Below are 17,423 nucleotides of genomic sequence, written 5' to 3'. Positions count from 1 at the left end.
CACCAGACACGTTTCTAAACCCCTGGGTCGAGAGACTGCCACTCTCAGGGTCCTATAACAAAGCACATCCTGAGACAAGGAGCCAAGCCTCCTCCCAAAGGATGGGCAGGGTCCACAAAGGGGAAGCTTCAAAGGCCTGCTGCCTTTGTGAGCTTACCAAAATTTGGCTCCCACAGGTTCTGACCACCACTTTGGGCTGGAGAATTGACTGGAAAACCAAGTTAGGATGAGAGGTGTGCCCACCTTTGCCAACTGCACCCCTCAGGTGGGGGAGGCGAGGTGAAGCACAACTCTCAGTCCCCACCATCTTGCAGATGGGGAGACCTAGCCAACCAGAGTGAGGCTTCTGCCCCCCACCCACTGGAGGGTGGCCTACTAGGGGGTGTACCCACCCCCAGGAAGGGACCATTTGATACCGACCCATACCTAACTGTAAGGCCCCAAAATTTAGTATTCAGGGGCAACCCTGAACCTTGCCCCCTCAGACAAGAAGAAACCAGAAGACGAAGTATTGAACAGCCGTTCTGCCAAAAAAGAGGAGAACACCAACTGACTTGGCCCCAGCCCTATCAGCCTGTCCCAACCTCGAACCTGCTCCAGCGAAATCCCAGTGTGTCCTGAAGCCAGCTGCCCCAAAGAACCTGAAGGACCTGCCCTGCCTTCCCAAACCAGACTTTGTCTCCTGTGAGCACCGGATTTGCTTACCAACAGACTCTGGCTCCCGCCAAATCTGTGAGTATGCCCCACTCAGCACCCGATGCCCACAGCCCAAGTTCGAGTGGCTCAACACCACGAGGAGGTCTACCCTGCGATCCTGAACTGGGATCTGGTGATCCCTGACCTGCCTCAAGTCTCCGATCGACGTCTGTAGCCCCGTTCTGGAGGATCGCCCCGACCGCAACCTGAGCAGGTAAGAAAAACCCAACGCCTAAAGACACCCGTGCACATGACGTCCCACGGCCTTGGGTGGCCCAATCGATAGTGTCCCAGCATCCCCAGGCATCCCAACTTACCTCTCCAACTAGTGGTCTCCTACAGAAGATCTTCGTCCCCGTGCCTGCAGTGTTTGTTGCAGCCGGAGAATCGCCATTGAAATCAACAGGGCACCCGACGCCAAAACAGCAACTCGCACCCACCCGCCCCTGTACAGCTGCGGGTGCACTGTGTGTGCTAACTCAGATTCACCTTTGCCCTGAGCCTTACACCATGAGCTTTGCTCCCACAACCGTGTGGGCTGCTCCTGAGCAGCCACCAACTGGAGGCCCCCTATCCCTCATTGGATAACATTGAGCCTCAGCTGTCTGCACCTGGCTACCCTAGTGCCTCTGATGGTGCTTTGAGGGTGTATCCTCGACCCTGGTGGAACCCTAGTTCTAACCCAAGAAACCCAACTCCCACAACTAAGTACTTACTCGTAAACTGATAACTTCATTTCCTCCCATGAGATTGCATTAAACTGCAAGTTGGTTTGTATAAAAACCCTAAGAAACTGCATATGTGTAAAAATTGAATTACTTACCTTTTGTCTAGGAAATGTCTCAGTGTGATATCTAGGCATATCACGTTGATTAGCAAAAGTAACTTAAAAAGTAATCCAAGAAGTAACATGCACAGTAAACTATAAAGCAATTGAAATGTAATTTTGAACTGTTGACTTACCTGTAAATCAATCAATTGCAAATGAATCTGCATTCCAATTGTATTGAACTGCATTATACCTGCAAAAGTATTATTTCACTTACCTGCACCAGGCCTGGCTTGGTTTTAGGAATAAAATACCTAAATAATATTTCTTATGCAAACAAATTGGTCTGAGTTCAGTCTTTGAGTGTGTGACATCATTTCTTGCCTGAGTGTGTACAATAAATGCTCAACACTACCCTCTGATAAAGCCTTACTGCTTGCCCACACTATCACAAATAGAGAGTAAGGTATTATCTACTTTTACCTCTTCTTACCTTTAGGGTTCCACTGGAGTCTGTGCACACTATACCTTACCTTGGTATAGTATATACAGAGCCAGCTTCCTACACTTTTGCTCTGATTTGTTAAAAAAATTACACTTCAACCATAGTCTTCTCAATACTAATGCTTAGTCCTTAATTTTGTGTAAACAATTTGCTTAAGTGGTCCCCACATCCCCTCTCAGCACCCGTCTTTAGCTGTATTAAGGTTCCCCGCACACATAGGCAACGAGTTGTGTAGTACTGAGATGAGGACTATTGAAGTGTACTTTTTTTTTTAACAAATAAGGGCAAAAGTTCCTAAGGCTACTGCAGTACATGATAATAAGTTAATTGTACTTAGCACATGCAAGTAATTGGGCACACCATAGTGGTGCCACCATGTTTACTAAACTCTTCCTCTTTTTCCTGTTTCCTTCAAAGTCTTGGGCTAAAGGAAGCCAAAGACTCTTTCTGAAAAAACAATTCGGTTGAAGACACTTAAGTAAGTGACTTAAATGTCCAAAACAGATCAACAGTATGGGACCAGTTGAACTTAGAAAAGGTCCTGACGAAGGCCCAGAACCCTTTTGGGCATTAGAGGCTGAAACATGTTGACCAATCTTGGTGATGTTGTGTATAGTTAAGACTAACCCTGGGTGGAGTTCATTAAGTTGCGTTACGCGAAACTCCGCGAAGTGAAAAAAAACATCCGCCGAACTACGCAGAGCTCCGCAAGCGGCAGAGTGCGATAAAAAAATACCGTTCACAGTGATTATCAGTGCCGGATGCTTGTCCGCAATGTGCAATCATCGCGAACGGCACAGTGCAAGCGGGCGCTGATTCACTTCCTGCTGCTTGAGTAGATTTTTACTCGAGCGGCAGCTTTCTCAACGCGAACGGACAGTTTCTCAACACGAGTGGTCACAAGCATATGCAACCACTCGCAATGAGAAACCTAACCCCCCCCTCTTGCGTAGAGAAATCTCGCCGGGAGGTTTATTTTCCACGCTCGCACTCGCCAGGATGTGGATTTTCCTCTCTCACCAACATGAGTTTTTCGGAACTCCGCGAGCTCCGCGTAATGATGAGTGCGGAAAACTCTGCAACCAGAGCGGAGTTCACTGCCCAAGCTTAGTTAGCACGCCCAAACACATCACCACTTCATTTTTAACCTTATCCCTGTATACTCCACCCATATTAAAGCTACTTTTCAGGATACAGAAGGTAATTTTAGACACCACCAGATGGATCCCACCAGTACTTTCTCTCGAAAGGAGACGGTAATCACTTACGAAAGCAAGTACCTAGATGTGAAACCCAATGATGACGCCACCCAACGATACACCACAGTGGTGATTACTTACACCACCAATGGCAGAGATTGGTTGAGGGTTTTGCTCAACACTGAGAATACCTAGACCCCAAGAGACCAGTAGCACTCACTCCCCTTTGATTATGGACGTTATAAGTGTGGAAGTAGAGTGCACCCTACAAAAAGTCTCTACCTCCCCCCTGATTTGTATGTTTGAAGAAACTAACCAGAAACGTGGAATAACTATAACACACTACAAAGATAACCCAAATGACATGTATCACAATGGCTTAATACATCTGAAGTTATGCAAGCAAGAATCCCTGAGTTTAAATAACAGCCATATCTGCAGAATGAGGTTAAAAAAGTTATATCTGGAGGGCAGCGTGATGGAGTGTCAGGGCCAAATTAATTACTTACACCACCAACTGCAGAGATTGGTTTCTTCAAACACCAGTACTTCAGGATTTTTAATTTGTCCGTTTCATTTGTTGTAATTGTTTTCTCCGGTTCTTCGGAAAGTGCTTAACTGACAAACATTTCCTCCTGGTACACAAGCCATGCTTCTTCAGGCACGTTTGAGTCGTTTATTACGTTAACTGGTCTATCAAGCACATTGATAGTCTCCGAGAAGGTCCTGGAGTTGACCTGCTTTGAGCTGTGTATTAACTTTGCCCAAAATGCATCTTTCTAGCTTGGTGTGGAACTTTTTGTGTTGTGTTTTCACTGTTTGAAGTGTTGCACACATACTTACACATTGCCTCCTAAGTTAAGCCTGACTGCTGTATGCCAAGCTACCAGAGGGAGAGCACAGGTTAATTTAGGGTGTGTATCTGACTTACCCTGATTAGGATTGTGGTCCTGTGATAAAGTTTGCATGTGTGAGAGGGTTCTCTGTTACAATTGTGTGTGCAAATGTAATTAAATTATCTTTCTACCTGTGACTAATACATTGTAACAAGATAGATGTGCACCTCAACTTGATCATATATAATGAGGGAAGGTCAAACAGCTGAAGTATGTCATAAGATAATAAATATGCATCAATGGTCACCCTCTCACACATGCAAACTTTATCATAACACCACAATCCTAGTCAGGGTAAGTCAGAAACCCACCTTAAATTAGGATCACTCACAGAATATAGAATGCCAAAATATCGACCTGCCAAAATATTGTGGACAAAATATAGCATGACAAAATATCGAATTCCTATCTACAAACAGGTAAGTACAAAAATATCGAATCCAAAATATCGTTGTAAATAATATAGTTTCTTAAAATATCTAATTTTTTAAATGTCTTAAAAGTAATGTAAAATTAATGAAATAATAAATATAATTAACTAAAACATACTTAAAAATACTTAAATAACCTTAAAATGAATAAATAAATAATGTAAGTTATAAAAAAATAATCATATATTTTTATTTTTTAATACATATATATATATATATATATATATATATATATATATATATATATATATATATATATATATATATATATATATATATATATATATATATATTAACTTAATATTAATAAAATTATTCAATATTTTTAGCGTAGGATAGCGGGAGGGTAAAATTTACTATTACCACTCCAGAGAGTGCAACAGTAAGGAAAGTGTTGGATAGCGTAGGGGTAAAAATTACTATTCCCACTCCAGTGAGTGCAACAGTAGGGAAAGCATTGGATACCATAGGGGTAAAAATTACTATTCCCACTCCAGTGAGTGTAACAGTAGGGAAAGCGTTGGATAGCGTAGAGGCAAAAATTACTATTCCCACTCCAGTGAGTGCAACAGTAAGGAAAGTAATGATTTAATATTTGAATTTTTTTTAAAATATCAATACCAATAAAAAATTAATTAAAATGAATTTCCAATTCCAAAATATTTAATAATTAATTAATTATAAATACCAATAAATATTATTTATTACACATTAATTACCTATTAATAATTAATTAACAACCAATTAATTTTCAATACCAAAAATGTAACAAGTAATAAAAAAATTACCAATTAATCATTAGTTAACAATACATTAATTATCAATACACAAAAATAATTTCAGTAATTACTTAATTACAATTAAATTACTTCCCACCCTATTCCCCTATAAACCCGCAACCCGCTCCAAATAATAAATTAATACAATTAACATAATTATCAATTTATCAATTAATAAAAATTAATTACCAATTAATAATTAATTAACAATACATTATCAAAACAAATAAATTAAAGTACATATTTACTTAATTACAATTAAAATACTTCCCACCCTATTCCCCTATAAACCCACAACCCGCTACAGAACTAAAACGCAAAATTAAATTAAAAATAATTAATAATTCCTAAAAATTTATATTTAATTTACTATAATTAAATTACTTTCCACCCTATTCCCCTATAAACCCACAACCCGCTACGGAATTAAATTACGCAAAAATTAAATAACATAAAATTCATTACTTTAAAAAAATTTTTTTTTTTTAAGTCCTCATCTCACCATTAGCATCTGCAAAACAAACATAAAGTCCATTCCGACCTAGGCACCCCGGGCTACTGGTACTGCATTAGCTTTGGGCCAAGCCAGGCCAGCTTTTTGTACGAGGCTTGGTGTAATCATTGGACTAAGAAAACATTAGACCAACCTCATTTCGATACCCCAAGATAGAAATGGTGACCAGATATTTTGTTTGTTATCATTCAAATGTCTCTGGTCTAAGCGAGCCATACCAAATGCAGCACCCAACCAGTTCTCATACAACGGGGGCCTAGAGTCTTTCCAGAGTTTACAGATCTCCCTCCGGCTCTTCCAGATGTGCTTTGGTACTCTTTCGCCTTTCAGTTTAAAAATATACGCTCTTTGCTCAATAGTACGGTTAAAACCAACTGGGGGAAGATTTTGAGCGTGATGGCCAGCTCCGGGGGGGGGGGGGGGGGTTGGATTTCTCTATAAGTTCGGGGCACCAAGGTTCTTTAAGAAGTTTCGTCTAAAATGTTTAAGAACAGCATTAAATGTATGGTATAGAGTAAGAGTAAGATGGGGGATCAGTTATTATTCTGATTTTGCTCCCATCTGGGATTCTCCCGGGTTACCGCTATGCCTCTAAGGTAGTCTTGCATCACCTATTAAGAAGGCAGGAATTACGATTTGGTCTGACCTTATGTCATCTGACGGAGTTCTCCCCTGGGAGGTTTTAAGATCAAAAATAGGCAGTTCCTTCTCTAAATTCATTCAAATACCTGCAATTGTGCTTATGGTTCATAGCCGAGAAGGAACTTATAAGTGGCAACTGGGAAATTGAATACCGTCTTCAAAATACAAAGCCTATAAATAAAGGAGGTCGGACACTGGTACAGGAGTCTGCTGGATGCTGATGATGTAGATATCCCTCCATCTCACTTCATTTGGAACTCATCCGTTTTGGGCAATATAGCCATTAATCTGTATGTCTTATCCCTTCAAATCTTATACAAGTATGTCAAGCCAGCCTCTCTTAAAAAAAATCATTTTTTTGTTATCAATAGACTCTACTATACCCCCAAGAAAATAGCGAGATTTGCCCCTTGCTCCTCCCCGAAGTGCCCAAGATGTGAGTTTGCTGAGGCGGACAATATACATATATTCTTTGAATGTGCCTCCTTAAGAGGATTTTGGAACAACGTGGAGCGTGCCCTAGAAGTCATTTTTAGAATTAAGCTTAAACTGAACCTAGAATTAGTCTTTTTAGGCATGGACAATGAATTCACAAATTATCTTTCGAGTGCACAAATGGGTTTATTCTTGTGTCTGATTTTAAAAATTCAATATTATTAAAAATTCGATATATTTTAATGCCTATATTATGTACTTCGATATTTTGACAGTCGATATTACTTACCTGCATTTCGATATTTTCAACCACTTTATTATGTCCATTCGATATTCTGTCCATTCTATATATTTTTTTCGATATTTTGTCTACTTACCCCTAAACTAACCTCTGCTCACCCCCTGGTTGCTTGGCGAAGAGCAGTTCAGGCTTAACTTGAGAGGCAATGTGTAAAGTATTTCTGCAACAACTAAAACAGCAAAACTGTGAAAACACCACACAAAAGAAAAGACCTCTTTGATGTTTATGCCTCGAATATTATGGAATCAGAATTACGGTAGCAATCTACATTTACCCATAATCGGGTGGCTAGAATGATCAGAATTATGACGGCTATGATAGTACTTTACTACGTGTTGATCGTGTATTTGTTAGCGGCTTTAGTTTTCAAATTATTAATCTTACGAGGTGCGGTTTGTATACTTCAACTCCTCTTAAAAATGTCGCCCGTAGAGGTATCTCTGGGGTTAGTTACCTCTTTGATGTTTATACCTCGCATAAACGGAAGCAGAATCATGGCGGCGGCACACGTTTACCTGTAATCGGGTGGCGGGAGCTGTGAGAGGTATGTCGGTACGAAAGTTTTTTTAACGCTTTGACCTTTGGATTTGTTAGCGGTTTCAGTGTGTAATGCTTCAACTTTATTTGTAGGTCTCCGTACTTCAGGGATTCTTGGCGGAATATAATTTGTTTGGAACTCGAATTTTGATACTGCTTGGGATTAGCCATCCAAGGGGTAAGAATATGGATTGAAAATAAATTTGTTGGCAATATTGACGGAACTTGGTCAGACCATAGAGTTAACTAATTAAAACCCATTTTTTTAGGTTGTGGTGATTACAGGCCTGATATCCCTTTGGTTGGTTAGAAACGTATGTTGGAATTGATAACGGAAATTGGAGTGGCTGATTTAAATGGACATTTAATCAAGGTTAGAAGAGGTATTCACGAACTAGTGGCATTATCACCGCAACAGTTTAGTGTAATAATATTATTACAATGCTGATATGACTACATTACATTTTAGGGTCATATACCAGCATTTATATTTATTTGTTGATACTGAAAGAAGAAATACAAGATACTGTGAGGTAAGATTCAACGGGACTCGGTTGTTTTCTTAAACGTCAAACGTATGGATTAGCCTATGCCTCATGTGTTACGCAGTTAATAATTGTTCATGATTTGTATTATTACAGGCATTTTGACTATATCAAGAAGAAAGGTACAGACTCAATCACATTTTGGTTAGATGCACTGAGCATGATATTCACTAGGGTTGGTGAGATAATTAATATCAGGCAACAAGCTAAAATGTCACTAATTCAAATTGGGTTAATTTGTGAATGAGAATTTGTAATATATTAAGGAAATTGTTCCTAGTTATTATTTTAGTTAAATAAATTATATAAATTATTTTGGAATAAATGTTAATACATGCATATTCACGAAGCACATGTATACTGATGGCCCGTTTCATTAAGCACAACTGATTCCTCTGCACTAGATTGCAATTTGGGCTTACATATGTTTTATATCGGTTATATAAAAAAATTATTATTATATATTCCAACTCTGACATTTGTATTGCTTCCAGCCCTGAGGAAGTTGTATGGGTTAATCCCTTTAAACGACGAAACGCGTTGGGAGTGAAAGTCTTTTTTTAGAATAAAAGAACACAAATCTACATTGAATATTCTTTCATTTTTTTTTTTTAAACTGTTTTTATTGCAGAAACACAGGAGAACCGTCGTACATGCAGAGCGGTCCTGCACCGCTAGCGCTAGTGCAGGTCCTTGCTAGGCCAAAAGGCTTCGATACACAGCTTATTAGCCCACATCCCTGAGGCCGGGCAGCGGTAACATGTGGGACAATTTACACAACCTGCGCCACCCCAATAGTGTTGTTTGTGTCCTCAGAGGATGTCCACATTCCGCTTTGAAGTTTTCTTGACGCCCCCTGTCCCTCCACCCCGTCCTAACCCCACCCCAAGCCCTATTCCCCACCTCCCACCATCCCCTCCCAACAGTGCTTCCGACTACGACCGGACCCGGCCCGAGGATGCTGTTCTGGGTATGTATCAGAAGTACATGACTGTCTACTGTATGTGTGTGGCCGGCTCTGCTCGGGGGCTATCCCCCCTGTCCACTTCTTCCCCAACCGCACTGTCGCGCAGGGCCTGCACTAACACCTCCCACGCCGCAGCCGCCTCTTGCGCCCTCTCATCCTCCCTGCGGCTCGCCAGCTGGTACCTGAGTGTGCTTTCACACGCCGCCCATTTCTGCAGCTCCTTGAGCCATCTCTTATGCGTAGGCCCCACCTTCGATTTCCAGAGTCTCGTCACTTCCCTTTTCGCCAAAAGGAGACCCATATCTATGAAACTGCTTGTGGTCTTATTCTTGGGCGTGTGTGGGAACCAGTGCAGAACGCAGACCGCTTTGCTAAATTGCAAATCCCTGATTGAATATTCTTTCATTTTGATTTATTGTTACATCAACAAGAGTAATTGATTGAATCAATCCAGGATTGAGCCTTTGGGGATTTGGGTGTTATTCCCCGTGGTTGATAGCACCGCAGGAAATTGTTAGTAATATCAATATAATTTGTGGAATCTTGTTGGAGCGCTAGATCGCCTTTTACACCCATTTAGTACATCACCACACAAAAGTAATCTACACCAGGTTAGAAGAATAGAGCTTGATTTAATAAACAAATTAAGACCAAAACAAGTTATGAATTTTTAAAGAATACCTGCAAATATAACACTTAAAAGCATGAAGCGTCAAATGGGGACTTCTGGTTGCGCTTCACTGGGGTAAATCCAAAAGTTCAGGCCGACCGCAATGGAGCGACCATCAGATGCAGGGACCAACCCTGTACTGCTGAAAAAGTACCTTAGGATGGAGGATGCGTAAATGTCGATGTCCCGATGCGAGGCGCAGAAGAGGCGATGTATCGGCATTGAGCACTTCAGATGCAGGCGATGCGTCGATTCCAATCTGCACAGTTGTAGCTGAATAGTCGGCGAACCCTTTACAATGAAGGCAATGCATTGTCGGTGAACCACGCATCCAACGATGAGATGTCATTTTCCTCAGCAGCAGTCCTTTGGCGTAGAGGAGAGATGCGTTGTTTCAAACCGATGCAACGATGGCGATGCTTGATTTTGCAGAAAACACATTTCCAATGCACCACTTGGCAGGGCTCCCAGTTAGCAGAGTTCAGGCAAGGAGGGCAGCAGGTAGCTGGGCAGGCACAGGGGAGAGGATGTGGTCCGTCGGCTTAAACTGCCGACTTTGGTGCCGGAAACCAGGGTTCGAGCCTCGAGGTCGCGTCCACATCCTGTGATTCTGGGCAAATCACTTAATCTCCCCGTGCCTGAATGTGTAATGTAAATACGGTGCTCATGTAAAGCGCTCCAATACCTTCGGGTCGAGTTCGCGTTCTATAAATATGCATAGTGGCAGTCCTTTCAGCAGCACAAAAGTCCTTCTCTGCTCTCTTTAGGGCAAGAGTTTATTAAGACTAGTACGGCCAGTGTAAGGAGCTGGCTCTTTATGTGATATATCAACAATCTGATATATAGGTGTCGATTCCGATCCTGTAAAACCCGGGTACGAATGGCCGTACGGAGCGTTTTCTCCGTCCGACTCGTACCCGGGAAAAACACCTTACAAACTCGCAAGTACGATACGCACAGAACTACCATTTCCGTACGAGTCGTAAAAAACACCGACCGGCCCAAAAATACATACAAATTTGATTCTGGACGGCGCATACGCGATGTCCGGACGAAGTCAGGCAGCGTTCTACGGACCAGCAAGTACGATTCGTGCCGACGTCACTCCGCACGCAGCATTTTTTACGGGAGCCAAAAACTGCCGGGAAATCGAGGACGACACGAACAAGGAGCCTCGGTACGCGACAGACAGCGATGGACCCCAACCTACGCGTCATCCCGGCCCTCATAGCCTACCACCTCGTGTACAGAAACCGACGCAGACGCCGCAGAAGGTCAGAACAACCCCCAGGGGCAAAGGGGGTGTGTGTGTGTGTGTGCAAGGGGAAGGAAACACAACCCACACCCCACAAATTACCAAAACATCCTGCACATTAATTACCTCCATGGTCCGGTCACTTCGGGGGGCGTGTCCACCAATCCCACGTCCCGCCACAACGGAAGTCAACGTGGACGCGTACCCGTCACCACCACAATGGTGGTACGGGACGTCCCCACGCCCCTCAGAGCGTGGGTACGGGCCGTACCACGCCTACCCCTACGTCACACCAACAATGGAGGTACGGCCCGTACCCACGTCCCAAAGGCATGGATACGGGCCGCACCCCGAAAGTTGGGGTGACGTAGGGGTACGGGCCGTACCCAGGCCATCAGCGCATGGGTACGGCACATACCACGCCTACCCCAACGTCACACCAACAATGGCGGTACGGCCTGTACCCACGTCCCAAAGGCATGGGTACGGGCCTCACCCCCAAAGTTGGGGTGCCGTAGGGGTACGGGCCGTACCCAGGGCATCAGCGCGTGGGTATGGCTCGTACCACGACAGTGGACAGATACATAGGGGTGTGTGCCTATCACTCCCAGCAGTGCCCAGACATATGAGGGGTGTGTGCCCATCACTCCCAGCAGTGCCCAGACATATGATGGGTGTGTGCCTATCACTCCCAGCAGTGCCCAGACATATGAGGGGTGGATGCCCAGGACTCCCAGCAGTGCCCAGACAAATGAGGGGTGGGTGTAGAGGACCTCCAGCAGTGGACAGAGACATGGGGGTGTGTACATCACCCTCCGATGAGCAAAACTCCATGGGTGCATGAAGGCATCCACAAAGTGCGACAATGTGGAGAGTGCCATGACAACACATCACTGACAGCAGTGTCCCACTCCCATGAGGATGGATGTCCTTCCCCCACTGCATGACACACCACATGTGGGTGTGATGACAAATTACACATGCATACCCACCCCTGGCGGAGGCAGCACAACACACACACTGAGATCATGCAACAAGACTGTATCCTCATGTCCAACACCACTAAACTAAGAGAGCCTAAGGGAACACACACTGTCACCCACATTCCAGGACTGATAGGAATGTACAGGTGCCGGGGCAGCCAACAAGTTCTTGCCTTCCATGGAAGGAAAAGGGTGGAGTACACACAGATACAATGCCCACAATTGTCAGTCAGGTGCCCAAACACCCTGCAGAACACGTAACACATGTGTGTGAGGCAGTGAGTACACACATGCATAGTGCGTAAAAGGGAAAATGTCCACATGTAGTCATGTCAATATACTCCATACACAAGTACAGTGTCCAGCAAGGATGCCACAAACGATGCAGGTGGAGACATTGCAGAGCATGCATGGCCAAAGTCGAAGGGATGTGTCACACCCCAAGGAAATGTTGACACAGCTCAGCACAACAATTGGGAAACACCCTGCAGGGAAGATGTCAGGTGCCACAGAGGAAGGAACACACCTTGGGACAATGTCACCATGCAGTAAGAGCTAACATGACCTACGAATATATGCAGACACCTTGTGACGGCATGCAGATACCAGGGTCCACCCCATGAGCAGCACACTACAACATTTCCCAGACACCCAACACATTATCACCACCCCAACTCAGGGAGCAGCAGCACCAACAGCAATACCAGAAAAGCAATAGTGTGCAAACGAAAAACAAAAAACCACATTCAGCATTTCGAAGAAAATTAGCTACAGTACACTATACACCAAGCCCATAGGCCACGCCAGATGCGAAGTCCTGGGGGGGGACACGTTGGGACGCGTCTCCCCTAGCTTGCCTGCACAGTTCACTGTACCATATCATCCACAGAAGGGGGGGAATCATGTGGGGGGAAGAACCAGGCACCGCAGGGACAGGAGGGGCACGGGTAGGTGTTGTGGGTGCAAGGACGGACGAATCCACCACAGGGGGTGGGGCAGCACCAAAGGAGGAGGTCAGTATGGCACTGCACACGGCCGCAAGCTCTACCAGTGTCTCCCCTGCACCCGAAGGAACCACAGGCCCCAACGAGGGGGGGGGTCGGAGGGATGGGTCACAGCGCAACTGGGGGAGCGTGTGGACGGGGGGGGGACTCAACTACCCTGCCCGGGGAATCCCCCAAACGCTTGCGGGGTGGTGTCACACTGGGGCTGAGGGACAGACTGGCATGAAGGACTCACTGTCCGACTGTTGGGCAGGAGAGCCAAGGGGAGTGGTTTTGGAGGTAGTGGGTCGTGAGAACTGCGGACTCCTACTGTGACAGCGTGGCTGCTGTTTGCCCCCCGACCCAGTGGCTGTGCCTTCTCCCCCCTGTGTGCGCGTGACAGGAGGTGTGCGCTTGGCCTTCCCTGGTGGTGTGCTGCCTGTGTCTGGTGGGGTGCGTGCATGGGGACGTCTGGGTGTGTATGGGACAGGCATGGGAGTGGGAAGTGCGGATGGTGCCGGGGTAGGGGGGGGACGGAGCGCTGCAGGAGACCCACTGCTGCCGTCAGTGACGAGTCCATGGACCTCAGCAACATCCGTTGGTCAGACATCGCTGATGACATGCCCTCCATGTACGACACCATCCGTGTCAGCAGTCTGGTGTGGCCATGGAGGACACGCAGCAGCGATGACTGACCAACCTGCAACTGGCGCTGAATGTCCACAGACTCTGCATTGACGGCAGCAGGGGAGACAGGGGCAGGGAGTGCGGTTCCTGGCACGGAGGGGACATGTTTGGTGTACCACAAACTCCCCTCAGAACCCAGAACCCCTTAACCGACTAGCTCAGTGTCCCATTCGTTAGCCGAGGTTGAGCTCGGCGGTCCCAATGTATAGACAACCCAGAACAAGCGACTGACAATATTCTCAGCAATGGTGGGAATCAGACATACCTGTTCGTCATCATTCTCAGATCAGTCCACAACAGAATAGACAAAGACACGGTAAAGTTGAAAGAGTTTATTCAATGAACCTCGCGTCCGAAGATGCAGTACTGTGGCTAACATAAGCAGACAAATGGTTAAGTTCAGAAGCACCAGCATTGTTGCAATATCATAGACAATGAAAGGAGCAATCATAAGAAAATGACAGTGGAAACAGCAACCTTCCTGTCGCCAGTAAACCAATAGTAGTATCATTCGACTAAAAGAAGGTCCCTAGGCTTGAATGGGGAACCCTCCACTGTACAGATCAGCTCAGTGGAATCACATCACAGGATCATCTAGTCTCGTCTTCTGCGAAAGTTCTCCATCACAATGAAACTAAAATGTGCTGCACTGCAATATGGCAAGCACTCGTCTATCAGGTATCTGCAGCTGCGTGCATGTAATGGCTAAATAGTGGGACGATCAACCTGCACACAACAACATGCACCGTCTAGTCACCCAGACTGTTTGTGTACACAATGTACAGTACAAGCTCGCTGCTCACTGTGAAGGATGTCAAACAACAGACAGTTCTCATGTGAAGCAAACTTGAGTAGGCATTTTTCAATTAATAACACACAACTACAGTGTCATGTGCAAAAGCAGCAAAATTGGCAAGATGGCTTACTAACAACTAACGCGGTGGTGCTAACTTAGCATTGTACATAGGGAGATAGGAATCATCACTATACCCCCCCTTGTTCGTACCACTAACCACTAGGGGCGCAAATTCCAGAACGCAGAGTTCAAGTTTGATAGAACGGGACCAAGGGCATGAACTGGAAGTCCATAGAAGGGAAGCGAAAAAGTCAGGAAGAGAAATTTCAATAATGAACGATGTTGCAGGGAAATTAACCATGTAAAGGGGCAAAAAATACAACATCAATGGATGCACCGTGAAATGAGCAGGGCTAAAGTCAATCTATCAAGGTATAAGCACAATAAGTTGCAACAGCTTCCAAGAGGAAATCATTTGAACGTTCCGCAAAATTATCTGCCATCCAGTTCAGCAGGGGGAAAGAACACACGTGTTCCTCAACAATCGGGGCATCCAGCACCATTTGTGGACAACAGGTGGGGACATCAAGATAACTTCTGGATAAGAATTCAGTTGCAGACGTTCCGATGTCCCAATTCCCTAGGACTCCATGTGCTGCAGCACAGGCCATAATCCTGACGCCAGAACAGTCCAACTCATGAGCCACTAAGGGGCTCATCAGTCGATCATAATCCGTGTCAGGAGACACCGAGTTGGACAGGCACAAATCCAGAGCCCATTCGAATGGACAATCTAGGCAATGAAAGACAGGTTGCACGCAGGTAAAGAAGGGAAACCGGAAGGACAATCCATAGGCACTGCTTAAGGTCGCCAGCGGCAGAGTGCCGTAGAATTCAAGCATCTGTTTCCGAAGATGGAGCAGCCGGTGCATGCTGTCTTGTAACACAAGTTGTGAAGCCACAGCATAGTACGCAGATCAATAATAGCACCCCAGCTATGAGGGCGAGAAGCAACGGGAGACCTCCGAAGACGCTAGAAAAAATCGAATGATGAAATGCGGGGATCACACCAAACAGAGTTTGGAAGGAGGTCACGAGGCCGGAGCCCACAATTTAGAAAAAAACATCCAGGCCACTTGTTGACGAGGCATGAAAGATAATCTGAATCCGAGTACCAAAATGTAGTGGGAGATCAGTGTTCAAAAGCGCTTGCACCTCTGTGCGCGTGTCAGCTACGTGAAGGACAAATGTTTCTCAGGATGAAGTCAACACGACTTGTTTTTGAGACAATAGAGCCCTTATTCTGCTCATCTTGTTGAACTCTGCTTTCAAGGTTGGAATGGAAGGCCAGATGGATACATCGAGCCGGCCATGCGGGGGTGGGAAAAGGACGTAATTACAGAAAACCACTCGTAGTGATACAGTCACGATGTGAGGAATTCCCGGAAGCATCCCACAGCAAGCTTCATCATTGAATAGCACATAATTATCGTTAGCAAGCAGCGTACAAGACGGGGTCATAATTGGCACACAAATCCCTATCAGAATACAAGCTAAATCATGAGCGTGCATATGACAAGCACCATGCAATTGAATGTGCCTACACACCACAGAATGATCCGGAGTGGAAGTGCACCCTTCACCTTTTAAACACACCCCCTTGCCGTCTCTCACGCACCTGTTGTCGCCTAGCACAGACACAAGGGACCCGAGCAAGTGGGAGGGCGGTGATGGGAATGGAGGGTGCGGCGAGAGATGGAGTGCTGCTTTCAGCTCTGGGAGCAGTCTCCGTCCCCTCTGGGAGCTCTGCCTCGGACCCGTCAGCGTCATAGTCGGTGTTGGGACTGGACAGGTCCTCCGCCTGACTCCCCTCGGCCTCCGTGCCACTTGCTGCGCCAGACTCCCCAGCACTGGTGGCCCCGGTGCTGGATCCCTCCCCCATGTCCGTGCCAGTGTCTCCCTCGGTTTCCCCCGACGATGCTGTGGGCAAGGTGAAGACACAGGAAATGATCAGACACCTGTATACATATGACACATGAGTCCAAACTACATAGGACACAGCGCATAGCATGAACAGCAACATGAGTAACATCTACAATACTACGCACATATGTAGGCCCTGCACCACACAGTTGGTTTACCCACCATGCCACTCGGAAACAATGGGGAGCATGACACAACAGCAAATTACTTGATATCAATTTTTACAGAGGAGCTACTCTCTGGGGACAGTCGAGAAATGCATCACTGGCATGGCACAGTCACCTACACCCGCAACTGTCCCCTGATGCCAGGGACACGGATAATGACACCTGACATGTAACTACCAGCGTTGCACGATGTGACTATGTCATGTGTGTGTCATGTGTTCCCATAAGCTTGCTGTAGTTGTTCCGTGACATGCATCTGCAGTTGCTGCATCCAACATGTGTCTGCGTGTTGATGGGCATGGCACACTATTACGCACACCAGGCCACATGTGGAATCAGACGTAACGGGTGTATGTATGCATCGCACATGGACTTGCGAGACAAGGACATGTCTGCGTAGTCTCAATGTATGCCTAACCGAGCCTGATTGCCGTAAAGGACATGTGACCTGTGCCTCTAGTGTTCCGCAACCTGTCTGTATGATAAAACATGCTTCTTCTGCACATATGTGGATGTCTGTCACTCCTGTAATGCGTCTGCCTGTTCACTTACACTGGCCCACAGCTACTTTCATGGCATGTCATGTTGACCTTGAGCACCCACGTTTGTAGCTGACTCTTGGTAGGGGTATCACCTGGCTGGCATACGTGTCCTGGATGCATTGCATAGAACAGACTCTGTAT

General features: G+C 45.6%; 1 long non-coding RNA gene across 1 annotated transcript in view; it reads left to right on the top strand.

Annotated features, from left to right (window-relative positions):
* The first annotated feature begins 7,647 nt into the window (after nt 1-7,647).
* Nucleotides 7,648-17,423, top strand: part of LOC146833812 (uncharacterized) — a 48,989-nt gene continuing 39,213 nt past the window's right edge. Inside the window, exons 1-2 of the long non-coding RNA XR_014960620.1 lie at nt 7,648-7,711; nt 7,798-7,882. This is a non-coding gene — a long non-coding RNA (uncharacterized LOC146833812). The remainder of the gene's footprint in view (nt 7,712-7,797; nt 7,883-17,423) is intronic.

The sequence above is a fragment of the Triturus cristatus genome, chromosome 4_2, assembly GCF_964204655.1.
Source record: "Triturus cristatus chromosome 4_2, aTriCri1.1, whole genome shotgun sequence".
In the NCBI taxonomy this organism is placed as follows: Eukaryota; Metazoa; Chordata; class Amphibia; order Caudata; family Salamandridae; genus Triturus; species Triturus cristatus.
Note: the sequence above shows the minus strand (reverse complement) of the source record. Positions and strands in the feature narration are given on the sequence as shown.